Raw genomic sequence first — 22,659 nt, 5'->3', positions numbered from 1 at the left:
TCCGTGGGCGGCAGATTCCAGGCTGACTTCCACTGCTCCAGAACTACAAGAGCCATCTCCTACATCTTAGGATCAGTACTGCCTAGTGTGGCCTCACATTTCTCTGGAACCCAAATTTATCTCCCCGGAGGTCGGCGTCTACCGATTTTTCCATCGTTCTGCACATAATCTGTCAGTATTTTGCAAGCATGGCGTACTAAACTGATGGTTCGGCAATTTTCACGCTTGTCAACAGCCGCCTTCTCGGGCGTCGCCCGGGGCGAGGTGAGGCAGAAGATGTGGGGCGGGAACGGAGCTGTCTAGCTGTCTGTCTGTAGTGTAGTGGCGACCCTGCAGCCGGGGCTGCCCCGCCTGTTCGCTGGCTGCCTGCGGTGCTAAGTCAACAGCCCGTCAGCGCCACTCCAGGTCGGCAGTTTACTTTAGCCCGCTCCCAATTTAAACTGCCTTCTCTCACCTCACACTCCCCACTCGCCTTTTTTCACCCTCAGTAGTACCTCCACTTATTTTCATCGAGATGGAGACTTTCGACTTCTACGCCTCCTCTGGTGGCAGCTGAGAAGACAAAGTAACTTCGAGCACGTTTCACGCCAGCGTATTATGACCTTGCTGGAGACCAACAATTTGCTCTGTTGCAATCAATACTGAACCTGTAAACAACATCCGCGTGAAGCCTACCACGCTCTGTTCGTCCAGGATACCAACAAGGCAGTAGATAATGGCGCTGAGGCGGATGCTGTGTTCCTTGGCTTCAGGAAGGCGTTCGACACAGTTCCGCACTGACGCCTGCAGAAAAAGTACGAGCATACGGAACAAGAGAGCAGCTTTATTATAGGACTGAAGAGATTCTTACAGATTGAAATTTCGTTCTAAACTGAGACAAATCTTCGTACGCAAAAGTAATTTTGAGTGTACCCAATGGATGTTATATGGCCATTACTGTTTACAACACATATAAATCATCAAACATAAAAATTGGTGACATTGGATGGTCGATGAGGATGTTCTCGCATGAAATCTTTTCTACAGAGAAGTCGCAACTTCAGATAACTGTAGCGTTCTAGGTAACTGTAACGGAATGCGGAAAGACGTGCACACAATCGACTTTCTGTGCACCGACAGGTAGTTAACCTTCAGCATAAACAAATGTAATGTATTCCGCATAAACAAGCGGAAAGATCCCTTACTGTAGGACGCACGACTGCCGAAAATCAGTGGTACGTCATTGTAAATGCTTGAGAAGTGCCGGGACCCAAGATGTCTATTGGATCCCTCAGGAATTGCTCCGAAAAATCAGTCGTAGCAAAACACGCTATAGAACGTTCATAGAGAAGCGCTGTGGTGTTTAAACAGACCTTCGAGCTGAGGACAACTAGGCTTCATAATGACAGTGCCTTCTGCCACGAAGTCCAGCCTGTCTCAAGGAAAACACCAACCTTAGATTTTGAACCACACTATTTGGTCCACATACAGTTACTAGGCTGACACATACTACCCCAGGTCTACGTAAGGATGAATGTTCCGTCGCCTAAATATCGTGGATAAGCAACGATTTGACTTGGATTGCGATCCGAGAAGATCATAAGTGGGGCCTTTCAACAGGTGGTGCCCCAAATGGTTCAAATGGTTCTAAGCACTATGGGACTTAACATCTGAGGTTATTACTCCCCTATACTTAGAACCACTTAAATCTAACTAACTTAAGGACACCTCACGCATCCGTGCCCGAGGCAGGATTCGTAGCAGCCGCGTGGTTCCGGACTGAAGCGCCTAGAACCGCTCGGCCACCGCGGCCGACCAGGTGGTGCCCCACATCTCGTAAATATTTAAAAGAAACGTCAGAGATCCAGCTGCCAGAAACTGCTAATAAATACTTTATTACTGCAACCTGTTTCAGTCCTCAAATCATTCTCAGGTATATTAAAGTCATTTAAAACAGCTAGCATGGCATTACACATTTGGTGCCAAACAACATAAAAGCCTTCGTACGTCACTGCTGTTAAGTGGGAAAAAACATTACATCGCCAGTAACATTTTAATCGTGTACGTAAACGCCGCCTGCAGAACATATAATTTGCAGACGAAAACTCCTGTTCCATTTGTTTTGTTATCCAATTGTCTACTTGAAAGAAGGGTAAAACGTTTAGTTTCTGGGAATAACCATCGGAAAGCACATGTGACAATATGAGCTGAAGCAGGAAGACGTCCGAATTTGTGAGCTTAATCGTGAGGCTGCTGCTTGGACCTAAGAGACGTCAGGTGACGGGTTGTACCTTTGTGGTGGCGGTCTGCCAGCCGCGGTGGCCGTGCGGTTCGAGGCGCTTCAGTCCGGAACTGCAAGACCGCTACGGTCGCAGGTTCGAATACTGCCTCGGGCATGGTTGTATGTGATGTCCTTAGGTTAGTTAGGTTTAAGTAGTTCTAAGATCTAGGGGACTGATGACCTCAGAGATGTTAAGTCTCATAGTGCTCAGATACATTTGAACCATTTTTGATGGCGGTCTCTCGCGGTATTTGTTGTGTGTGTACTTCTTAATTGGTATGAAACAACAGAAGTGCAACCGTTCCGCAAGTTGATGCAGATTTCAATGCTGGGCCATCAACAAGTGTCCTGTCTTATCACCTGCATCCACTCAAGTCCATTGTGCATTCCGCCGGCTTGTGCAGTTCCAGCAGGACACGTCCAGAAGTGCTACAGAGTGGCTCCAGGAACTCTCTTCTGAGTTTAAACACTTCCGCTGGCCACCAGAGTCTCCAGACATGAACATTATTGAGCATATCTCGGATGCCTTGCAACATGCTGTTCAAAACATTACCTCCACCCCCTCGTACTTTTGCGGATTTATGGACAACCCTGCAGGATTCATGGTGTCAGTTCCCTCCAGCACAACTTCAGACATCACTCAAGTCCATACCAGTCGTGTTGAGCGGCACTTCTGTGTGCTCGCGGGGTCCTACATGATATTAGGCAGGTGTACCAGATTCTTTGGTTCTTCAGTGTATATCTACAACGTGCTGTGGTAAAGCATTTCTTTGCTCTCGTGGGTGATGTGGCTACTGTCCACGTCAGAGGAGGCCACGTCGGAAGAGAGAGGCGGTCGCCCAGAGTGCGGAGGGAAGCAAACGGCCACCACCAGGTTACCCGGGCGCCGGCATCCGCTACAAATCCGGGCAGAGCAGTCGTCGCCAGACAGCGCCGTATCGGTTTTACGGCTGCCGCCTCCGCCGGCCGGGAGGCCGTAAAACGCGATCCGGTAAGCGACCCGACCCGGCCAGACCAGGCCACGCCCCGGCGCTAAGCGTCGCGACGTCGCGCGTGACCTGAGACGGCGCGGCGGCGTAAACAGCAGGCGCCACTGCCGCTGCTGGCACCACATAAAATGTTTCCCCTGCCCCACACCAGCCCGCAACCGGAAACAGTGGCGCCAGCCATGTGGCGTTGAATGGCACGCACCCGAGGGGTGCGCCAATAATAAACCGAACAGCGGTTATAATATATGCATTTCCTGTTTGCTACAGAGCGTTTCACACAAGGAAAGTAAACAATGCGTAATATGCGGGTAACGCAGGATCGACTTTTCATAGCAGCTGATCATCGAACCTGTTATCCGTTTCATAATGATCAACCCCTGACTTTGAGATCATATTCTGGTTACATCGCAAGCTTAACGTCACCGGAATCGAGGAAAATTCTACGTTTATTTACTCGGAAACTTATTCCCATGTGGGTGGCGCGGAGGATTGCCGTTGTTCGATATACACCAAAGCGATTATCCGCAATGATAATTAACCTCTGCACAAGAGTATCCTCTACAATGCGGATATCCATAGTAATAATTACTTTGTGCATAAAAGTAAAGAGACCGTGTCGTTGATTTAAAATACATGCGATTGACAGCAGTAGTTATTATTGTATTAAGTCACTATCGATGTCCATTTGGGATTCGATGGCGTGCGTGTGCAGTGTCCTGAAGAGGCTAGAAGGATCGTTGGCATTTTTAAGGGCGCCATCCACAACTTCCTGATTTTTCGCAACTTCTACAAATGCATCCTTTTTCCGTTGTCAGACCAGCTGTAGTAACTGTAAGACATTGGTGTGCAGTCTGCATCGACAGAGATGAGTCATGTCATTACCGAAAGCTACCACAATGCTCTTGTAGGATACTACACTACTGGCCATTAAAATTGCTACACCTCGAAGATGATGTGCTAAAGACGCGAAATTTACCCGACAGGAAGAAGATGCTGTGATATGCAAATGATTAGCTTTTCAGAGCATTCACACAAGTTTCGCGCCGGTGGCGACACCTACAACGTGCTGACATGAGGAAAGTTTCCAACCAATTTCTCATACACAAACAGCAGCTGACCGTCGTTGCCTGGTGAAACGTTGTTCTGGCGCCTCGTGTAAAGAGGAGAATTGCGGATAATCACGATTCCGACTTTGATAAAGGTCGTATTGTAGCCTATCGCGATTGCGGTTGATCGTATCGCGACATTGCTGCTAGCATTGGTCGAGATCCAATGACTGTTAGCAGAATATGGAATCGGTGGGTTCAGGAGGGTAATACAGAACGCCGTACTGGATCCCAATGGCCTCGTATCACAAGCAGTCGAGATGACAGGCATCTTACCGCATGGCTGTAACGGATCGTGCAGCCACGTCTCGATCCCTGAGTCAACAGATGGGGACTTTTGGAAGACAACAACCATCTGCACGAACAGTTCGACGACGTTTGCAGCAGCATGGACTATCAGCTCGGAGACCATGGCTGCGGTTATCCTTGACGCTGCATCATAGACAGGAGCGCCTGCGATGGGGTACTCAACGACGAACCTGGGTGCACGAACCCAGGCCATTTTATCAGATGAATCCAGGTTCTGTTTACAGCATCTTGATGGTCGCATCCGTGTTTGGCGACATCGCGGTGAACGCACATTGGAAGCGTGTATTCGTCATCGCCATATTGGCGTATCACCCGCGTGATGGTATCGGGTGCCATTGGTTACACGTCTCGGTCACCTCTTGTTCGCATTGACGGCGCTTTGAACAGTGGACGTTACATTTCAGATGTGTTACGACCCGTGGCTCTGCCCTGCTAAACCCTACATTTCAGCAGGATAATGCACGGCCGCATGTTGCAGGTCCTGTACGGGCCTTTCTGGATACAGAAAATGTTCGACTGCTGCCTTGGCCAGCACATTCTCCAGATCTCTCACCAACTGAAAACGTCTGATCAATGGTGGACGAGCAACTGACTCGTCACAATACGCCAGTCACTACTCTTGTTGAACTGTGGTGTCGTGTTGAAGCTGCATGGGCAGCTGTACCTGTACACGGCATCCAAGTTCTGTTTGACTCAATGCCCAGGCGTATCAAGGCCGTTATTGCGGCCAGAGGTGGTTGTTCTGGGTACTGATTTCTCAGGATCTATGCACTCAAATTGCTTGAAAATGTAATCACATGTCAGTTCTAGTATAATATATCTGTCCAGTGAATACCCGTTTATCGTCTGCATTTCTTCTTGGTGTAGCAATTTTAATGGCCAATAGTGTAAATCTATTGGAAATTTCGCTTCGTCGTCTGCATCTTGTTTGCGTTTGACATAGGGCTATGAACAATTTTTTGTATGAAGTGAGTGGATTTAAGACCTTTGTCTTAAATGTATTTCAAAGTACCCTGCAGTATGGTGAATTAACGTACATTTGATAAACATCTGCTTAACGGGGTGCTGGTCCCCCTCTGGAACACAGTCCAGCAGCGGTTCTGCATTACACGTGTTTTAGAAGTCACCGGTACCTTTACGTCCGGCCACGCAATTCGGATAAATTGCGGGCTGGTGGTTTGACGGCGCGGAGCTGGCGTCAGACACCGTTCCACATAGTTCTATTAAATTTATAAGAGGCAAATTTGGTGGCCAAGGCATCGACGTGAGTTCACTATCATGCTCCTCAAATCACTGTAGCACTGTTACGGTCTTGCTGCACGGACAAGAGTCCATCGCTGTCAGATTAGACGTCAAGAATGAAGAGATGCAGGTGGTCTAAAATAATGTTCAAGTAGTCCGGGGCTGTCATCTTCCTTCCATTACTATCACAGGTTCCATGGAAGTCCGGGATGCGTAGCCAGCCTCGGTGGTCTAGCGGTTCTAGGCGCACAGTCCGGAACCGCACGACTGCGACGGTCGCAGGTTCGAATCCTGCCTCGGGCATGGATGTGTGTGATGTCGTTAGGTTTAAGTAGTTCTACGTTCTAGGGGACTGATGACCACAGCAGTTAAGTCCCATAGTGCTCAGAGCCATTTGAACCATTTTTATGGGCCGAGATAAATGGGCGACCGCATTTTGGGACCAGTCATATTTCCGCGTCTCCTAAAAGGCTGGAACTATCGGCGTTTCACGAACACATAGGCGTCATTTACTGCGGACCTGCATATTCAACGTAATGAGTCGAATGGTTGTGCTGTGAAAATCTCGTGCCTTCACAAGAAACGGCTCTGACGTCGGACTTCCCACAGATCCACTCCGATCACGGTTTACTGACCTCCACAGTTACTGTGATAAGCGTGGAAGTCCTGCACCATCCTTCAGTCACTTTCCCTTGTTGCTCATGGCAGCACCAAGCAACTCAGCGGTCATCTTCGCCGTTACCGAATCGCTCGTTCCCTGGTATTACACCATAAAGATTTACTCAACAAAGTCACTGATGTCAGTGTATTCTCCATTTTCATCGTTAGAACGATACCTCGCTTATACAGGGTAATTTTTTCAAACTCGTACAAACTCTACGGACTGATCGATGAGAGGACATGGGACAAAAAATGTCTGATGAAGTTTTGTCCGGAAATGCATGGTTTCCATTTATTGAATCATACTTTGTTGCAGACACTGCGGTCTAGCACGTGCTGTACCATGCAGCACCAGTTACAGTAGGCATGATCTTCTCCTAGAGTATGGTACTGTTCCTCATACGCCATACCTTAGAGTGCTCTCCTGCCATTGTAATTTGTAATATTGTGTCCGCTTCACTTCTCGTGCAGACTCACGTGGATGGGATACAGCGCTGTATAAAGTGGTTCCTTATTCGAATGGAGAACTTGCCGACGTGATCTACATCTACATCGATACTCCGTAAGCCACCTGACGGTGTGTGGCGGAGGGTACCTTGAGTACCTCTATCGGTTCTCCCTTCTATTCCAGTCTCGTATAGTTCGTGGAAAGAAGGATTGTCGGTATGCTTTTGTGTGGGCTCTAATCTCTCTGATTTTATCCCCATGGTCTCTTCGCGAGATATACGTAGGAGGGAACAATATACTGCTTGACTCTTCAGTGAAGGTATGTTCTCGAAACTTCAACAAAAGCCCGTATCGAGCTACTGTGCGTCTCTCCTGCAGAGTCTTCCACTGGAGTTTATCTATCATCTCCGTAACGCTTTCGCGATTACTAAATGATCCTGTAACGAAATGCGCTGGTCTCCGTTGGATCTTCTCTATCTCTCCTATCAACCCTATCTGGTACGGATCACACACTGCTGAGCAGTATTCAAGAAGTTGGCGAACAAGCGTACTGTAACCTACTTCCTTTATTTTCGGATTGCATTTCCTTAGGATTCTTCCAATGACTCTCAGTCTGCCATCTGCTTTACCAACGACCAACTTTACATGATCATTCCATTTTAAATCACTCCTAATGCGTACTCCCAGATAATTTATGGAATTAACTGCTTCCAGTTGCTGACCTGCTATTTTGTAGCTAAACGATAAGGGATCTATCTTTCTATGTATTCGCAGTACATTACACTTGTCTACATAGAAACGGCAAATGGCAACACGATTGTATCTAGAGACCTATCTCCGCCGATAACCAACACAGAATTCAATGTTTGCAACAGTGTTTTGCCGTTTGTCTGAGACAGCGTCCTTCCAGGAAGCAAGAAATCATGAAAAACGTACCCCAAATGTTGACACACCAGACTTGGAGGAAAAAGTGATTAACACTGTGGGAGGCGACCTTCGTGTCAGTACCAGGCAGTTCGCCCACCAGTACAGGGTAAGGCAGACAACCGTGTGGAACATTATTAGTGGTAATTGTGACAGATTTTCCAGGTCGGGAGAAGTTTTGTCACTGGTTTCTTCACCAGGCAACCACGATTCTGGGATTTGTGTCGTCCATCCTATTCACACATGAGTCCACCTTTATGCGGAGTGGTTTCTTCAACTTTCGTAACAGTCACCAACTGGATAATATAAAGAACCCCCGTGGTATGGAGAAAGCGAATCATCAGCAACGATGCAGCGGGAATGTGTGGGCCGAGATAATTGTATACCGTATTTACGGACCAGTCTTCCCTCCACGTTGCCTAACAGACCAGAACTATTGACGTTTCTTGCGGGTGAGTTTGCCTTCCCTGTTGGAGGAAATGCCACTGATGATTCGAAAGGTGATCTGACTGCTAAATGATAGTGCTCTAGCCCACTTCGTCGTTGACGTCCGGACGCATGTCAATCGCGTCTTCCCTCGTCGATGGATCGGACGAGGGGTCCGGTTATGTGGCCTGTTCGTTCGCCGGATCCCAACCAGTGCGATTTCTGGTTACGTGGCCATCTCAAAAGTATCATGTATGCATATCCCATTCCAAATGTGGAGACACTGGAGCATCGTATTCATTTTGCGTTCCGTTAATTACGACAAAATAGTAACTTGCGGATCGTATTTAAAATATTGGGTGTTATGTGTATAGGTGCAGGTATTGGGATCATTGAAAAAATGTTCAAATGTGTGTGAAATCTTATAGGACTTAACTGCTAAGGTAATCAGTCCCTAAGTTTACACACTACTTAACCTAAATTATCCTAAGGACAAACACACACACCTATGCCCGAGGGAGGACTGAAACCACCGCCGGGACCAGCCGCACAGTCCATGACTGCAGGGGATCATTTAAACCTTAACATGTACCTACTTCAGTGTGCCAGGTTGTTTTTTTTTTTTTTTCCTACGTCTACCAGTGTTCCTGCAGACGCGTCACCTACCTGATATTTTCTGCAGAGTCGTAAGTGCACTACTAAGTCGATTACTCCTCTCAGTATAGGATAAAACAGTTTTGCATCCACACGTCTAACTTTTAAGACCTGATGTAGTGCCCAGGGGAAAATAAACGTACTTGCTGTTGTCACATGAGCTTAAAGGTACTAACCAAGCTAAAACCATATTTCGGCTAACAGCTATATTTCTTAGTCTGCAAATGAAGTAAATACTGTTGTAATGTTGTTCAGTTCACTGTCCTGTCACAAATAAAAATTATTACACTTATACTAGAGATGGCGGTTATCTCTGGAACAGATGGTTTTCTGTGTAACTTTCAAAATAGCTCAAAATAACCAGTTTCTGAAACAACTGATTTTCGGTTTTTTCATTCCTGTTATAAAAGTACAAATCCAAAAAAGATTGAAAAATTTTGAGTCTCCGTTTCAAGATACAAAGAATCAAAATACTGAATTAAATAGGCATCTGACAGGAAACTTAGTCCGTGCACTGTTCACTGCTTTTCTCGGAAAGTGATAAGTTGTCTAATACTACAAAAAACCACCAGTATTCCCCTGCAGATTCTAATTTTTTAAAACTCTCTCCAAAAATCATGTTATAATCAGGGATCACACCACTATTTGGGCATTATGGATAGTCAGGTGAAAACTTGGGTTGAATAACTTTGTTTGACGTATAATTCGTCTGTTTCCAAGGGTTATAGGCAGCAGATCAGCTACTTTCCATTTTTATTGTATACTATGGATAAATTGTCGTTAAGTTTTTAATTTATTACTGTTACCATAATTTCCAATCACTTATTATTTCATGGAAGCAGTAGACAAATTTTCAATCTTTTAAAGCAAATGAAGCATTGTACTTCATTGCTACTTCACTTCGGAAAAATGATTCCACACAAGGGCTGCTGCCATTCTGCAATAAAACAGATGTCCGACGACGACAGCGAGAAACTACCATAAAGACGAGGTGGGATCCAGTCCTGCTTAGTGCACGTGCTTGCATACTTAAGCCACGATACACGGCAACACGGACATGATTGTGTCGGCAATTGTTATGCCGTGTGTTGGTTGCTCGTTTTTGTAAGCACTGTAATTAAAACAGCACTGATCGCTTTTCCCATTTTCTGTAATAAGCATTATTTCACACCAGTACAAATTTTGTTGTTCTTGTTGTTGCGGTCTTCAGTACTGAGACTGGTTTGATGCAGCTCTCCATGCTACTCTACCTGTGCAAGCTTCTTCATCTCCCAGTACTTACTGCAACCTACATCCTTCTGAATCTGCTTAGTGTATTCATCTCTTGGTCTCCCTCTACGATTTTTGCCCTCCACGCTGCCCTCCAATGCTAAATTTGTGATCCCTTGATGCCTAAGAACATGTCCTACCAACCGGTCCTTCTTGTCAAGTTGTGCCACAAACTCCTCTTCTCTCCAATTCTATTCAGTTCCTCCTCATTAGTTATGTGATCTACCCATCTTATCTTCAGCATTCCTATGTAGCACCACATTTCGAAAGCTTCTATTCTCTTCTTGTACAAACTATTTATCGTCCATGTTTCACTTACATACATGACCACACTCCATACAAATACTTTCAGAAACGACTTCCTGACACTTAAATCTATACTCGATGTTAACAAATTTCTCTTCTTCAGAAACGCTTTCCTTGCCATTTCCAGTCTACATTTTATATCCTCTCTACTTCGACCATCATCAGTTATTTTGCTCCCCAAATAGCAAAACTCTTACTACTTTAAGTGTCTCATTTCCTAATCTAATTCCCTCAGCATCACCCGACTTAATTCGACTTCATTCCATTATCCTCTTTTTGCTTTTGTTTGTGTTCATCTTATATCCTCCTTTCAAGACACTGTCCATTCCGTTCAACTGCTCTTGCAAGTCCTTTGCTGTCTCTGACAGAATTACAATGTCATCGGCCAACCTCAACGTTTTTATTTCTTATCCATGGATTATAATACCTACTCCGAATTTTTCTTTTGTTTCCTTTACTGCTTGCTCAATATACAGATTGAATAACATCGGGGACAGGCTACAACCCCGTCTCACAACCTTCCCAACCACTGCTTCCCTTTCATGTCCCTTGACTCTTATAACTGCCATCTGGTTTCTGTGCAAATTGTAAATAGCCTTTCGCTCCCTGTATTTTACCCCTGCCACCTTTAGAATTTGAAAGAGAGTATTCCAGTCAACATTGTCAAAAGCTTTCTCTAAGTCTACAAATGCTAGAAATGCAGGTTTGCCTTTTCTTAATCTATTTCCTAAAGTAAGTCATAGGGTCAGTATTGCCTCACGTGTTCCAACATTTCTGCGGAATCCAAACTCATCTTCGCCGAGGTCGGCTTCTACCAGTTTTTCCATTCGTCTGTAAAGAATTCGCGTTAGTATTTTGCAGCTGAATTACTGCTTTTCTAAAAGAAGTTTAGTTAAAAACGAAAACTTTTAGTACTACTTCTGCAGCTAACTAATATTTCTATTTCTTTACTTGGTTATCAGTACAAATTTTTAAAAAAATGTTTTAACTGAAACCAGACAAATACCGAAAAATACCGGTTATCCACAATAAAATACGGGTATCAGTTTTAATTGGTGAATTTACGATATGCGTGTATTATATGCGCATATGAGCGGCCTGTGCGTTCTTACTGTGTCAAACAGAAATGACGACGTCCGTCTTCAGAACTCGGGCGTACCAAACAGGTTAAAAATGTCTTACGAAGTTTTAATATCCGCAGATGCGGATGACAGTCCGCAGCTCGTGGTCGTGCGGTAGCGTTCTCGCTTCCCGCACTCGGGTTCCCGGATTCGATTCCCGGCGGGGTCAGGGATTTTCTCTGCTTCGTGATGACTGGGTGTTGTGTGATGTCCTTAGGTTAGTTAGGTTTAAGTAGTTCTAAGTTCTAGGGGACTGATGACCTTAGATGTTAAGTCCCATAGTGCTCAGAGCCATTTGAACCATTTTTTTGCGGATGACAGACTTGTCGGATGCGGTGCGGATAGCACTTCCTTTATCTGCGTGGACTACTGGTGATGGCTGCGAAATGATCGAGCAAGTTTTGAAACTGCAGTGACGCATCACCTGACCGTTGATAACAAAATTTATAGGTGTGGTAGCCACGTCTCTGGCGCCAGGAGGAAGCGCCGTTTCCGGTGCACTGGCGCCAGTGTCTCCAAATGGCATGCTGCATGCACAGTGGCTGTTGTAGGCTGAGGCGCTTGTCTCTTTGCTAACGAGGGAATGAGGTGCGACAGAGTGCACCGAAGGATTTTCAGCAATGTCAACAGCAACGTGTCAATCTGAGGAAGAGCCGGCCGGAGTGGCCAAGCGGTTCTAGGCGCTACAGTCTGGAACCGCGCGACAGCTACGGTCGCAGGTTCTAATCCTGCCTCGGGCATGGATGTGTATGATGTCCTTAGCTTAATTAGGTTTGAGTAGTTCTACGTTCTAGGGGACTGATGACCAAAGAAGTTAAGTCCCATAGTGCTCAGAGCCTTTTGAACCATTTTTTTTCAGTCTGAGGAAGAATACGATTTTAAGCTGCAGGAAATCAAGCGATTGCGACACTTCGCCAGATCATTTTATTGAGAAAGATGGCAGTCTTGTCGACTGGTGAAGTACTTTATCAACTCTGACGCTGCAGAAACGTTTCTATACTGTCAGAGGCGATGCGGTTGGTTATGGCATCAGTAAAGGAAAACCTCATTACTTAATTAAAGTACGCTCGAAAGTATCTTCCACCACCTTGAACTATTCGTGACTCGGGTGGTCGATGATGCGAAGTGGAGCTTTGGAAACTGCACTTCGTAGCCTACACCTGAACGAGACAACAATAAGTAATTCAAGGACACTCTAAATGAGAATGACAGCATCGCCTTGCTGCGGGAGTAAATAAATTAATACGAACGATGGGATGGTCATTTATTTTTATTGCGGAACATCTTCCACCCATTTATTGCTTAGTATTTAATAACGTCGATGTCGACGGGGAACTAAACTAACATTTTTTACCCCTGAGGAATATTGTCTGCGATTATTCATGAAATTACCGTGCGAGAGAGAGATCAGATTACGCACAACAAATATATTTTCCATGGTTTGTTGCATCAGATCAGATCAGATTACGCACAACAAATATATTTTCCATGGTTTGTTGCATAGCTGACTTATCCTCAAGGGGAAACAGCCTACAACGTTGACGGAGCTCTCGTGTGGCGGCGGGGCCTGTTTCTGAGGTGAAAACAGTCTGGCTGATGTGTGTTTCAAGGCTGTGTCCCTCATAATACCTCGGGGATTCCAGAGTCCGCCTAACACACAGCACTCAAAGAATTTTTTTTAAAAAGGATAATGCTCTCACGAACCCGAATGTCAGACCACAATGTTTTACTTGCGATGATCCTACTTGAGATGTCTTCCTCTCACCTTTCAAAGCTAGTGATAGAGGAACCTACATTCAAACTCTTTTTTTTCACAATAACAAACATTGGCAGAGGTGATACAACTAATATAAAAGATAAATAAAACACTAATCACAGAAAGCAATGGGAAAAAAAACTGATGTGTCCGCTCCTTTCTATTTGATAGTAATCGTCGATCACATCCTTGCAGAAAAAAATTACAGGCCTGGTTTCCGTCAGTTTTTGCAGAACACATTTCATTGCCCAAGTATGTGCTACAAAAATTACTTATTAAATCTAAATGCCATTAATAAATGACAGTTGTAGTATTTCTGTCACCCCATTATCACGGGAGGAACATATGCATGGGGTTAATAATATCGAAAAATGAAGATAAAACTTAAGCAGTTACGATATTTTCGTGGAACACAAACAGCTTAAAGAGACAGACGTTAATTTCCATCTACCTTCTGAAAAGCATAATGTTGGTACATATGACAGAGTAACCAAAGAAAACGAATTAACAACCTAAGAAAGCTTAAAGAATATTCCGCACAAAACGGAAGTCTCACTAGTACTAAGTAAATGTTTTAAAATTTTTCACGTATGTAATGAAAATCATCACGTACACACTCATGTTGGCACATATGTACTAAAATATATTAGTTCTGATTAATTTGAGAAAAAAAAGTGTTTTACCATAGTAGGCAGAGGCCAGTTCTGTAACCTAAATGGATAAGAAAGTGCTGAGACATCAGAAGGAGCATTTGGACCCGCCAAACACAGCGCAAACATCGTATTCTAGACTAGGAACGCCGGATGCAGAGTATCTCCACGCGGATGTGGTGCGGCAACTGACGGCATGGAGTCTTTTCATCTGTCTCGCGTGCCCCGATCTGATTTGAAACTGAGTTTAGCTCAGAGGTCCTGCACATGGCGTAACACCATCTGTCTGTAGTGATTTAACTCTAAGAGAGATTGCCGTTCCAATCAAGGAACTCGTGCTAAATAAATAAGTCAGCCAGACCGTCCCTGAAGGCTGTGGAACAACGTTGCTATTATTTTACTACAATGAACACACACACACACACACACACACACACACACACACACACCACACCACACAGAGAAAAAAAGAGAGAGAGAGAGAGAGAGAGAGAGAGAGAGAGAGAGAGAGAGAGAGGAGGGAGAAAGAGAGAGAGAGAGAGGAGGAGAGAGAGAGAGAGAGAGAGAGAGAGAGAGAGAGAGAGAGAGAGAGAGAGAGAGAGAGGGAGGGAGGGAGGAAAGGAGGGAGAGGGAGAGAGGGGGGGGGGAGAGAAAGAGGGGTTTCCAATTGGGAACATATCCCCTACAACTGGATCGTCTAGCAACTGGCTCTCAAGAAAATTAAAAAGTAAAAGAAGACGAGGGTCTACAATGGGAGCAGAGAATGAGAAGTTCATAATGCGAAAATACCTTCAGCTCCACACAGATGCTATACACGACGTCTCTGATAATCTCGATCACCCGGGTCGTATCATACTGTACCTCACAACCAATCTACAGGTTCCTACATAGCTACATTAATTTTGTACAACTATCTCAAGAGTGTGCTGTACCAACTTGTTGCTCCCACCGCTAAAAGCTCTGTATACCAATTTTTGTGTGGTTTAAATAATATTTCCGTCAGTTTTTTATTTACTTCCGGATACAAAGGCAATAGCACTCAGATATTGCCTATTGCAACTGTATTGATTATTTAAAATCAATAACAGCGCTGGAGCCTTAGTTCTGTTAATGACCACGTATCGCCACTCTTCGTTGTTGCCTACTTGAGTTTTAACGTGTTTCGGTGACACACTTCCTTCACTTTCTTTTCCGATTTTCTCACCAGACATTTTAAACTAGGAAGACGTACATCTCTAACAGAAGCACCAAAGTTTGCAAATTCTTTATCTGTAGGTGACAGTTAACTTTTACAGAAACCAGACGGCACTTTCAAGGATCGAAATGCATGAAATCGTAGCAGTAGCTGAGAAGGGGGTCAAACAACACTGTAGCCCTATGATAGTGTTATTCAACCTGCAAACTGAGTAAATAGTAATAGAAATCAAGAAGAAATTTGGAAAGGAAATTTAACTTCAGGGCTAAGAAATAAAACTTTGCGGTCTGCCGATGAAATTGATACTCTGTCAGAGACGGCAAAGAACTAGCGAGAGAATTTGAGCGGAATGGATAGGGTCTTGAAAAGAGATTATAAGATGACAATCGAACGATAGTTAAAGAGTATTCGAATTAAATGAGGTGACACTGAAATAATTAGTTTTGCTGACTGGGCAGTTAAATAACTAATGATGACCGAAGCAGAGAGAACATACAATGCTGAATGACAATAAGATGAAAAGGAATTCTCAAAAAAAAAAATTTAAATCGAAGATAAATGCGTCAAAGTCTTGTCCGAAGGTGTCTGGATGACAATGATGATGTTTGGTTCGTGGGGCGTTCAAAGGCGCGGTTATCAGCGCCCATACAAATTCCCAATCTAGTCACTGTCATGAATGATGATGAAATGATGAGGACAACACAAACACCCAGTCATCTCGAGGCAGGAGAAAATCCCTGACTCCTCCGGGAATCGAACCCGGGACCCTGTGCCTGGGAAGCGATCGCAAAACCACGAGCTGCGGACTTAGTCTGGAGTACACCTATGCACGGAATTGGAACAGTTCAAACAAGAAGAGAACATAAGCTTTTGAAATGCAGCGCTATATCAGAACACTAAAGAGAAAATGGGTAGTTCATGCAACTAATAAAGAGGAACTGAATAAAACTGGCGAGAAAAGGACGCCACTGCACATCACCGGTTGGGGCTGGTTGATAGGAAATATCATGACAAGTCAAGATGTCATCATTTTGGTACTGAGAGAAGTATGGTAGATCAAGGCTTTAACACAGCTAGGAGTTTCAAATGTATAGATGTTCCTTCCAGTGATTATTGGGAGATGGCGCGGCTTGCACAGGGCGGACTATCACAGTGTGCTGCACCAAACCCGTCTTTGGACTGAAGAAAACGACAACAACAGGCACTTTTGTTGAAACGATTTCACAAACTTCCAGCATGCTGGAGTAGCTATGGATCAGCAACTCCTGTTTATCAGTCCAACGAAAAACCAGTCAAAAGTTGCCAATTTTATGTTTTTTACTCATTCGATGAAAAGCTTTGGGCCGAAACCCATTCTCAAATCATCGTGACGTATTAAAAAATCCGTTTTTCCGAAGATGTGAAAATCATGTCAAAAATGTACAACGGGCAGATGCAGCGCAATCAAATAGTTACCTGTATGCGCTGTAACTGTTCGTTGCACGTTTCTGAAGTGGTTTTCAAATCTTCGGAAATATCATTTTTGACTATGTTACTGTGATCTGAAAATGGGTCTCCGCCGGAAACTAGTCATCGAGTGAATAAAAAAAATTTGCAACTTTGGACTGTTTTTTCGTTGTACGAAGTTTTCTTCACTCCAGTTTTTTGTAATGCGCTTCGTGAGTAACTGAATACTTGCGCTGTTTCAGCTGCATCTTCATCAGTTCCGATGTTTAACTTGTTAAACAGTCTCATTCCTGATACATGTTCATACTTCCGTTTTAATTTTATCGACCGTTACTAAAAATGTTGCACCATGTACCCTATCCATTCAGTATAACAAGTGATGTCATTCGTCCTTACTTCAGGGTCTGGAACGAAATGCCAAATATTTGCTCTCGCTCGTGTTTATCGACGTGTGCAGCAGAACCAGAGCACCCGGTTCGGCGCCGAAGCTGCCATTAGATGCTATCGCCTGTCACGCCTGTGACAAAAGTTGCCGCCGAAAGCTGTTACACGAGAAGCACATTTACAAACAGAGCGCAGGGGGACGTGATTTCCTGTGTCATAAAGGAGACAGTAGCTTTTTGTTCGGGCGCCGAGGCGGTGGAGGACCCTATCGCAACTGAGGAGAACCTTGCAGAAAGTGACTCCCCTCAGGAAGTAGCACGGAAGGCGAATGTTGTGGCCCGTCGGAGGTGGAGCCAGCCGGCAGACAGATCTGATTGCAGCATGTTCTCTTCGTGCACAAGGCGATGTTTCAGTAGCATTCTTCGCAAAGGACAAATTAAATTCGCCGTCTGCGATTACCTGTTCGCTGGCAGGGTGTGTGCTACTAAATGCGTGGATGATCAAGCCGAAAAAGGTGACGCAACGGTTGAGATATTGGATTTGTATTAGGGCGGAGTAGTTTAATCATTCAAAACTTAGAGTTCCCTAAATCATTTGAGACGAATGCCAGGACTACTACTTAAGGGAATCTGCTTTCTCTTGCACCAGTTTAAGGTCTATTGACCTTGACGTCGATGGGACATTAAACACCAAAATTACTTCATCCACCTATGCTAGTCGAAGCACAAACTAACAACAATTCCAACAAACAGCAGCTAGGTTATTTATCTGGCATACAGGCTTCACAACAGTGATGCACTGTGATTGCTGGAATGCTTCTTATTGGCCATTTTGCACCTCATTAATACTACACTAGCGTGGTTCGGAAACCGTTCGGTGGTAATGGTGTTAGTTTACATGCGTTGCAGAGGTCCCATCAATTATGTTCCTGTGAAGCTAGTACACCTTTCCCTCATTTGCTCTGAAAAATATTTCCGTTCAGTGATTTCTTCCAAAACCGAAAACCGTTTAATTATTTCTCTTATACAAGGTCTCAATATTCCTACAGAAGATAGTATTGGTCAACACTAGAAGAAATTTCCAATAATTGTAAGTCTTGAAGCAACACCTGTTGAGGAAGGGGCGTTTTACTCGTGACGATTGGTGTACGCCGTCTTAATGTTGCAGTTCATTGTTCATGTCTGAATGATGGTTGTAATTTGCAGAACTCTGATGGTGCCACTGATACAAATCATATCAGTGAAACCATCTGCTGCATCTGTCAGTTGAGGTTGTGCTGCGACAGTACCTCACTGCAACATTCCGTGAGCGATGGATGGGTCGAAGTTGTCCGGTAGCGTGGCCTCCTCGTTCACAAGACATGAATCTGTTGTGTTTCTGGCTACGGGGACCTTCAAATGGCATTTGTGTATCCTCCACCCATCAAGGTAACCAACGCATCTAACACATTCCAAATGGAGCCAAGTGTGTTTGAAAGAGTGCGTGGTTCACATAGAAGAGATTTTGAAGGATGTATCAGGATTCATGGTAACCATATGCAGCATTGCCTATAGTCACTACTTATACGTAACAGACAAGAGCCGGTCGTAGTGGCCGTGCGGTTCTAGGCGCTACAGTCTTGAACCGGGCGACAGCAACGGTCGCAGGTTCGAATCCTGCCTCGGGTATGGATGTGTGTAATGTCATTAGGTTAGTTAGGTTTAATTAGTTCTAAGTTCTATGTGACTGATGACCTCAGAATTTAAGTCGCATAGTGCTCAGAGCCAACTAAAGAGAATGACAGGAGAGATTGCCGTACCTCAACAGGTGTTGATATCCGGACGTAAGTATATGGGAACTTCTCTTCTAGTGTGAAACAGTACTACGTTCTGCCTTTACGTCCAACTGTGACTAAAATACGTAATGTTAAAATTCTTTTATATAAAAGATACTACATTTTATTTCCAATAATCAACACTATTTAATTAATAAGCTCATTTATTTAGTAACAGTGGTAGCACTCAGAACATTCATGCAAAGCAATTTCAGTTGTTTGGTCGTACAGAAGCTTGAACTAGAAATAGTACTTTCAGAACCTGTAAGCACAGTATAACTTGACCATAGATATAATTATACGATGTAAACGAGTATGTTGCTTGGCAACATGACAGATACTGAGCTGTTTTTGTGCAAAACACAATGAAAAAATGTTTGTGCCATGCTTACAAAGGCGAAAATCGAGACAACAACAACCTGAGTAAAAATTAAGTGCATCTATTTAGTAATATACCGTAAATAGACAACGCATGTAGTACAGCAACTAAACAAAACTTAATATTTACAGTAGAGCTGCAGATCCAAACTGCAGTCGATGTGTTTTAACGATGTACAACTGAAGAATGAATAAGTGTTACGCCAACTGAAGACGCGAGAAAGCCCGAAACGCGTATTAGCATAAATAAAAATACATAAAAAAAGTGGCTGGTTGCTGTATTTCTTGTAATAATATGTGACACTTTTTAAATACCTGGTATACGTTCTTTACTCACAGTCAATTTTCCATTGTCTTCAAGCGGTAGCTTTCAAAGTTTGTTATTGCCTAGAAGAAAGACAACGAGGAGCTTATAGGCGGCGATAACAGCTGAGCTGGGCAAGTAACAGGCGGTAAGTTTTTCTTCACTTTGTCGAAGAGAAATACTTCAGTTTTCACCTTGTTTTTTCCTTGTTGTGTACATTCTTACTTCTGACATTACCACAGATTTAGTCCAAAATGAATTTTCACTTTGAAGTGGAGTGTGAGCTGATTTGAAAATTCCTGACAGATCAAAACTATGTGCCGTACACGATGAGGTATTGGTAGAAGTGAACCGGTGAGGGCGGATCGTGAGTCGTGTTTGGGTAACTCACGCAATAGAGTACTTGCCCCTGAAAGCGAAGGGTTGCAGGTTCGAGTCCCGGTTCGGCACACAGTTTTAATCTGACAGGAAGATTTGCTGTTCTTTAGGTTGATAAGTTTTGTCTTGGGGTTTTCGGAAGATACTGAGCACTCTAATCACAATCTTAAGGGCAGATCAAAGAACAACACCAATATACAGAACTGTATAAAAATCTATGTATGCGTACGTTCCAGTTTAAATCAGGGAAGCCTGTAGCTATTTTAACAACCCGTAACACAGATATGACTTATTACCTGGGTGAAAATATAGTCTGGATAATAGACATCCAGCATTACAAGGGAGGAAGGGTTGATGAGAGTTCTGGATTTCAACAAGATGTAGCACACTTGCGACTTGCTAATTGGTGAAAAAGTACGAGGGACCAGACATTTTTGCTTCCATAACGGTGACGTGGAGATGATCTGACGCGACAAGTATAAATGAACGAAGACCGATATTACCGTCTAATTCAGTTTTCTGGGTCGATAGATCGACTGATCGCAGTCGTGCTGAAAATTCTATGTAATCTTTGCAATATTTTTCTGTGTCTTAATATTCTGCCGGGGACCGGAAAATAGGGTGAAGGTTCAAATGGTTCAAATGGCTCTGAGCACTATGGGACTTAGCAGCTGTGGTCATCAGTCCCCTAGAACTTAGAACTACTTAAACCTAACTAACCTAAGGACATCACACACATCCATGCCCGAGGCAGGATTCGAACCTGCGACCGTAGCAGTCGCACGGTTCCGAACTGCGCGCCCAGAACCGCGAGACCACCGCGGCCGGCTAGGGTGAAGGGTGGACGAAAATATAGTTGGGTGGTATGTTCAGTTACGCGTACATGGGTTTTATTCATCTAAAGATTTATTTAGGCTTACCCATAATGAAATAACTAAATATGTTGTTTATGATCATATCAAAGGAAATTTGTAAAAGATTTTAATTTATAATTTGTGTACGATACTCATAGTTTGAACTTGTTCATTGGGTAACTCTGACTTTACTTCATAGATAACATCGATACCTCTTTGCGGCTAATAGAAGACTGATATAATCTGTCAACACCGGTAAATCAGCAAGTAATATTGCAAGAGTTAAATTGACACTCCCCTCCCCCAAACCTTTACTTTTTCGGAGCTGACGTTGTATAAATGTACATAACACGCAAAAAAAGAAAAAAAAATACATTAAGATCTGTCTGTTATGTAATGCGGCTTTTATGGATTTACCTTGTAGTTTTATTTGGTTACAAGGAAACGTACGTGAAATATCGGACTGTGATGAAGAAAGATACCGTCTGGATAACTTGGCTGCGTTCCAATACGGTAACTGGTTTCGACCTTCTATATGTGGTCATCCTTAGAAATATGTATCTAATGACTGAAGCGTACAGTGTCGCAGCGGTGAAGATTCAATTAAATATAAAAAAATTACCGAATTTAGCCCTGCTAATAAATTGTGCTCCGCAGTAATTAGATGTACGGATATGAGGATGACAAGTATCAAAGGTCCAAACTGGTTTACCTAATAAAACAAATCAAATGACTAGGATCGTGACTTTTCTATTGAAGTGGCCACGATTCCCTGATACATCGCGTCTTCAATTACGACACATCACTCTGTTGCCACAACCCTTACACACATTAACATTCGTTGGCTTTACCGATTGACAACCAAAATGGTAAATTCCAACGTAACCTACACATAGGGCTATGCAAGAAATCAGCCTAATAACTGAACCACGATTTCAAGGAAAAAATTGTGAAATATGGAAACGATTCAGTTCGTAGCATCCTGTGAATTATTCGTCAATGTGAAAATAGATTAGCAATACCTTTGGCGAACTAAAGGATATTTGTATTATTAAACAGCAACTGACGGCAAGACATCTCAATACTTTATCAAAAAAAAACATTCTCAGTACAAAAATAACATGTAATTTCTGCACGTATGTTACTGGAAAACCCACAGCAATTTTCGTCCTACCAACTGTTGATGGCCCTTAAAAATTACATTGCTCCACTGAAAAACTTAGTACTTACTTTACTGCAGCAGATAAGGAAGTTTTACATGTTAATCGCGCGGCGAAATACTCTTCTTTGCGTGCTATCATTTCCAAAAATCTCTTATCGATACCTCAAACCGTTCGGGAGATAGGAGAGATGTTATGAGTATTTCGTTCTGGTTTTATCGTTTGCACACGCGAGCGGAACTGAGTGCGACAAATACAATCCACTTTATCGAGAATAGAGAGAGATATAGATCTCGTTCCACGTTTAAAGAATTACTTGTATGTTAGCTACATTTCACACGCTGCAATGTATGCAAATGCAAACTCATAACGACTTCTATTTTTAACTGCAAACTATTCGAATTAGTTTTGGATGTGAGGTCCGCCAGTTACGCAAAACACCGTTTTTCGCAGTACCCAACCATGTTTCGGCACCACTGTGCTATCATCAGAGGGTTTTCGTTTTTATTTATGTGAACAACTTGTTAAATGATTATAAAATTATGTGCATTTTTAGTTCAAACAACAGATCGTGTCTTTTTGTAAATACCTTTACATTTGGTGAACATGAATTTTCAGGATCACTTTT

At 43.6% G+C, this 22,659-nt stretch overlaps 1 protein-coding gene across 1 annotated transcript in view; it reads right to left on the bottom strand.

Annotated features, from left to right (window-relative positions):
• LOC126344554 (tyrosine-protein kinase Dnt-like) overlaps nucleotides 1-22,659 on the bottom strand; it is a 500,421-nt gene that overhangs the window by 376,146 nt on the left and 101,616 nt on the right. The gene's annotated exons all lie outside the window — the stretch shown is intronic.

The sequence above is a fragment of the Schistocerca gregaria genome, chromosome 1, assembly GCF_023897955.1.
Source record: "Schistocerca gregaria isolate iqSchGreg1 chromosome 1, iqSchGreg1.2, whole genome shotgun sequence".
Classification (NCBI taxonomy): Eukaryota; Metazoa; Arthropoda; class Insecta; order Orthoptera; family Acrididae; genus Schistocerca; species Schistocerca gregaria.
This window is presented reverse-complemented; position numbering and strand designations above follow the sequence as displayed.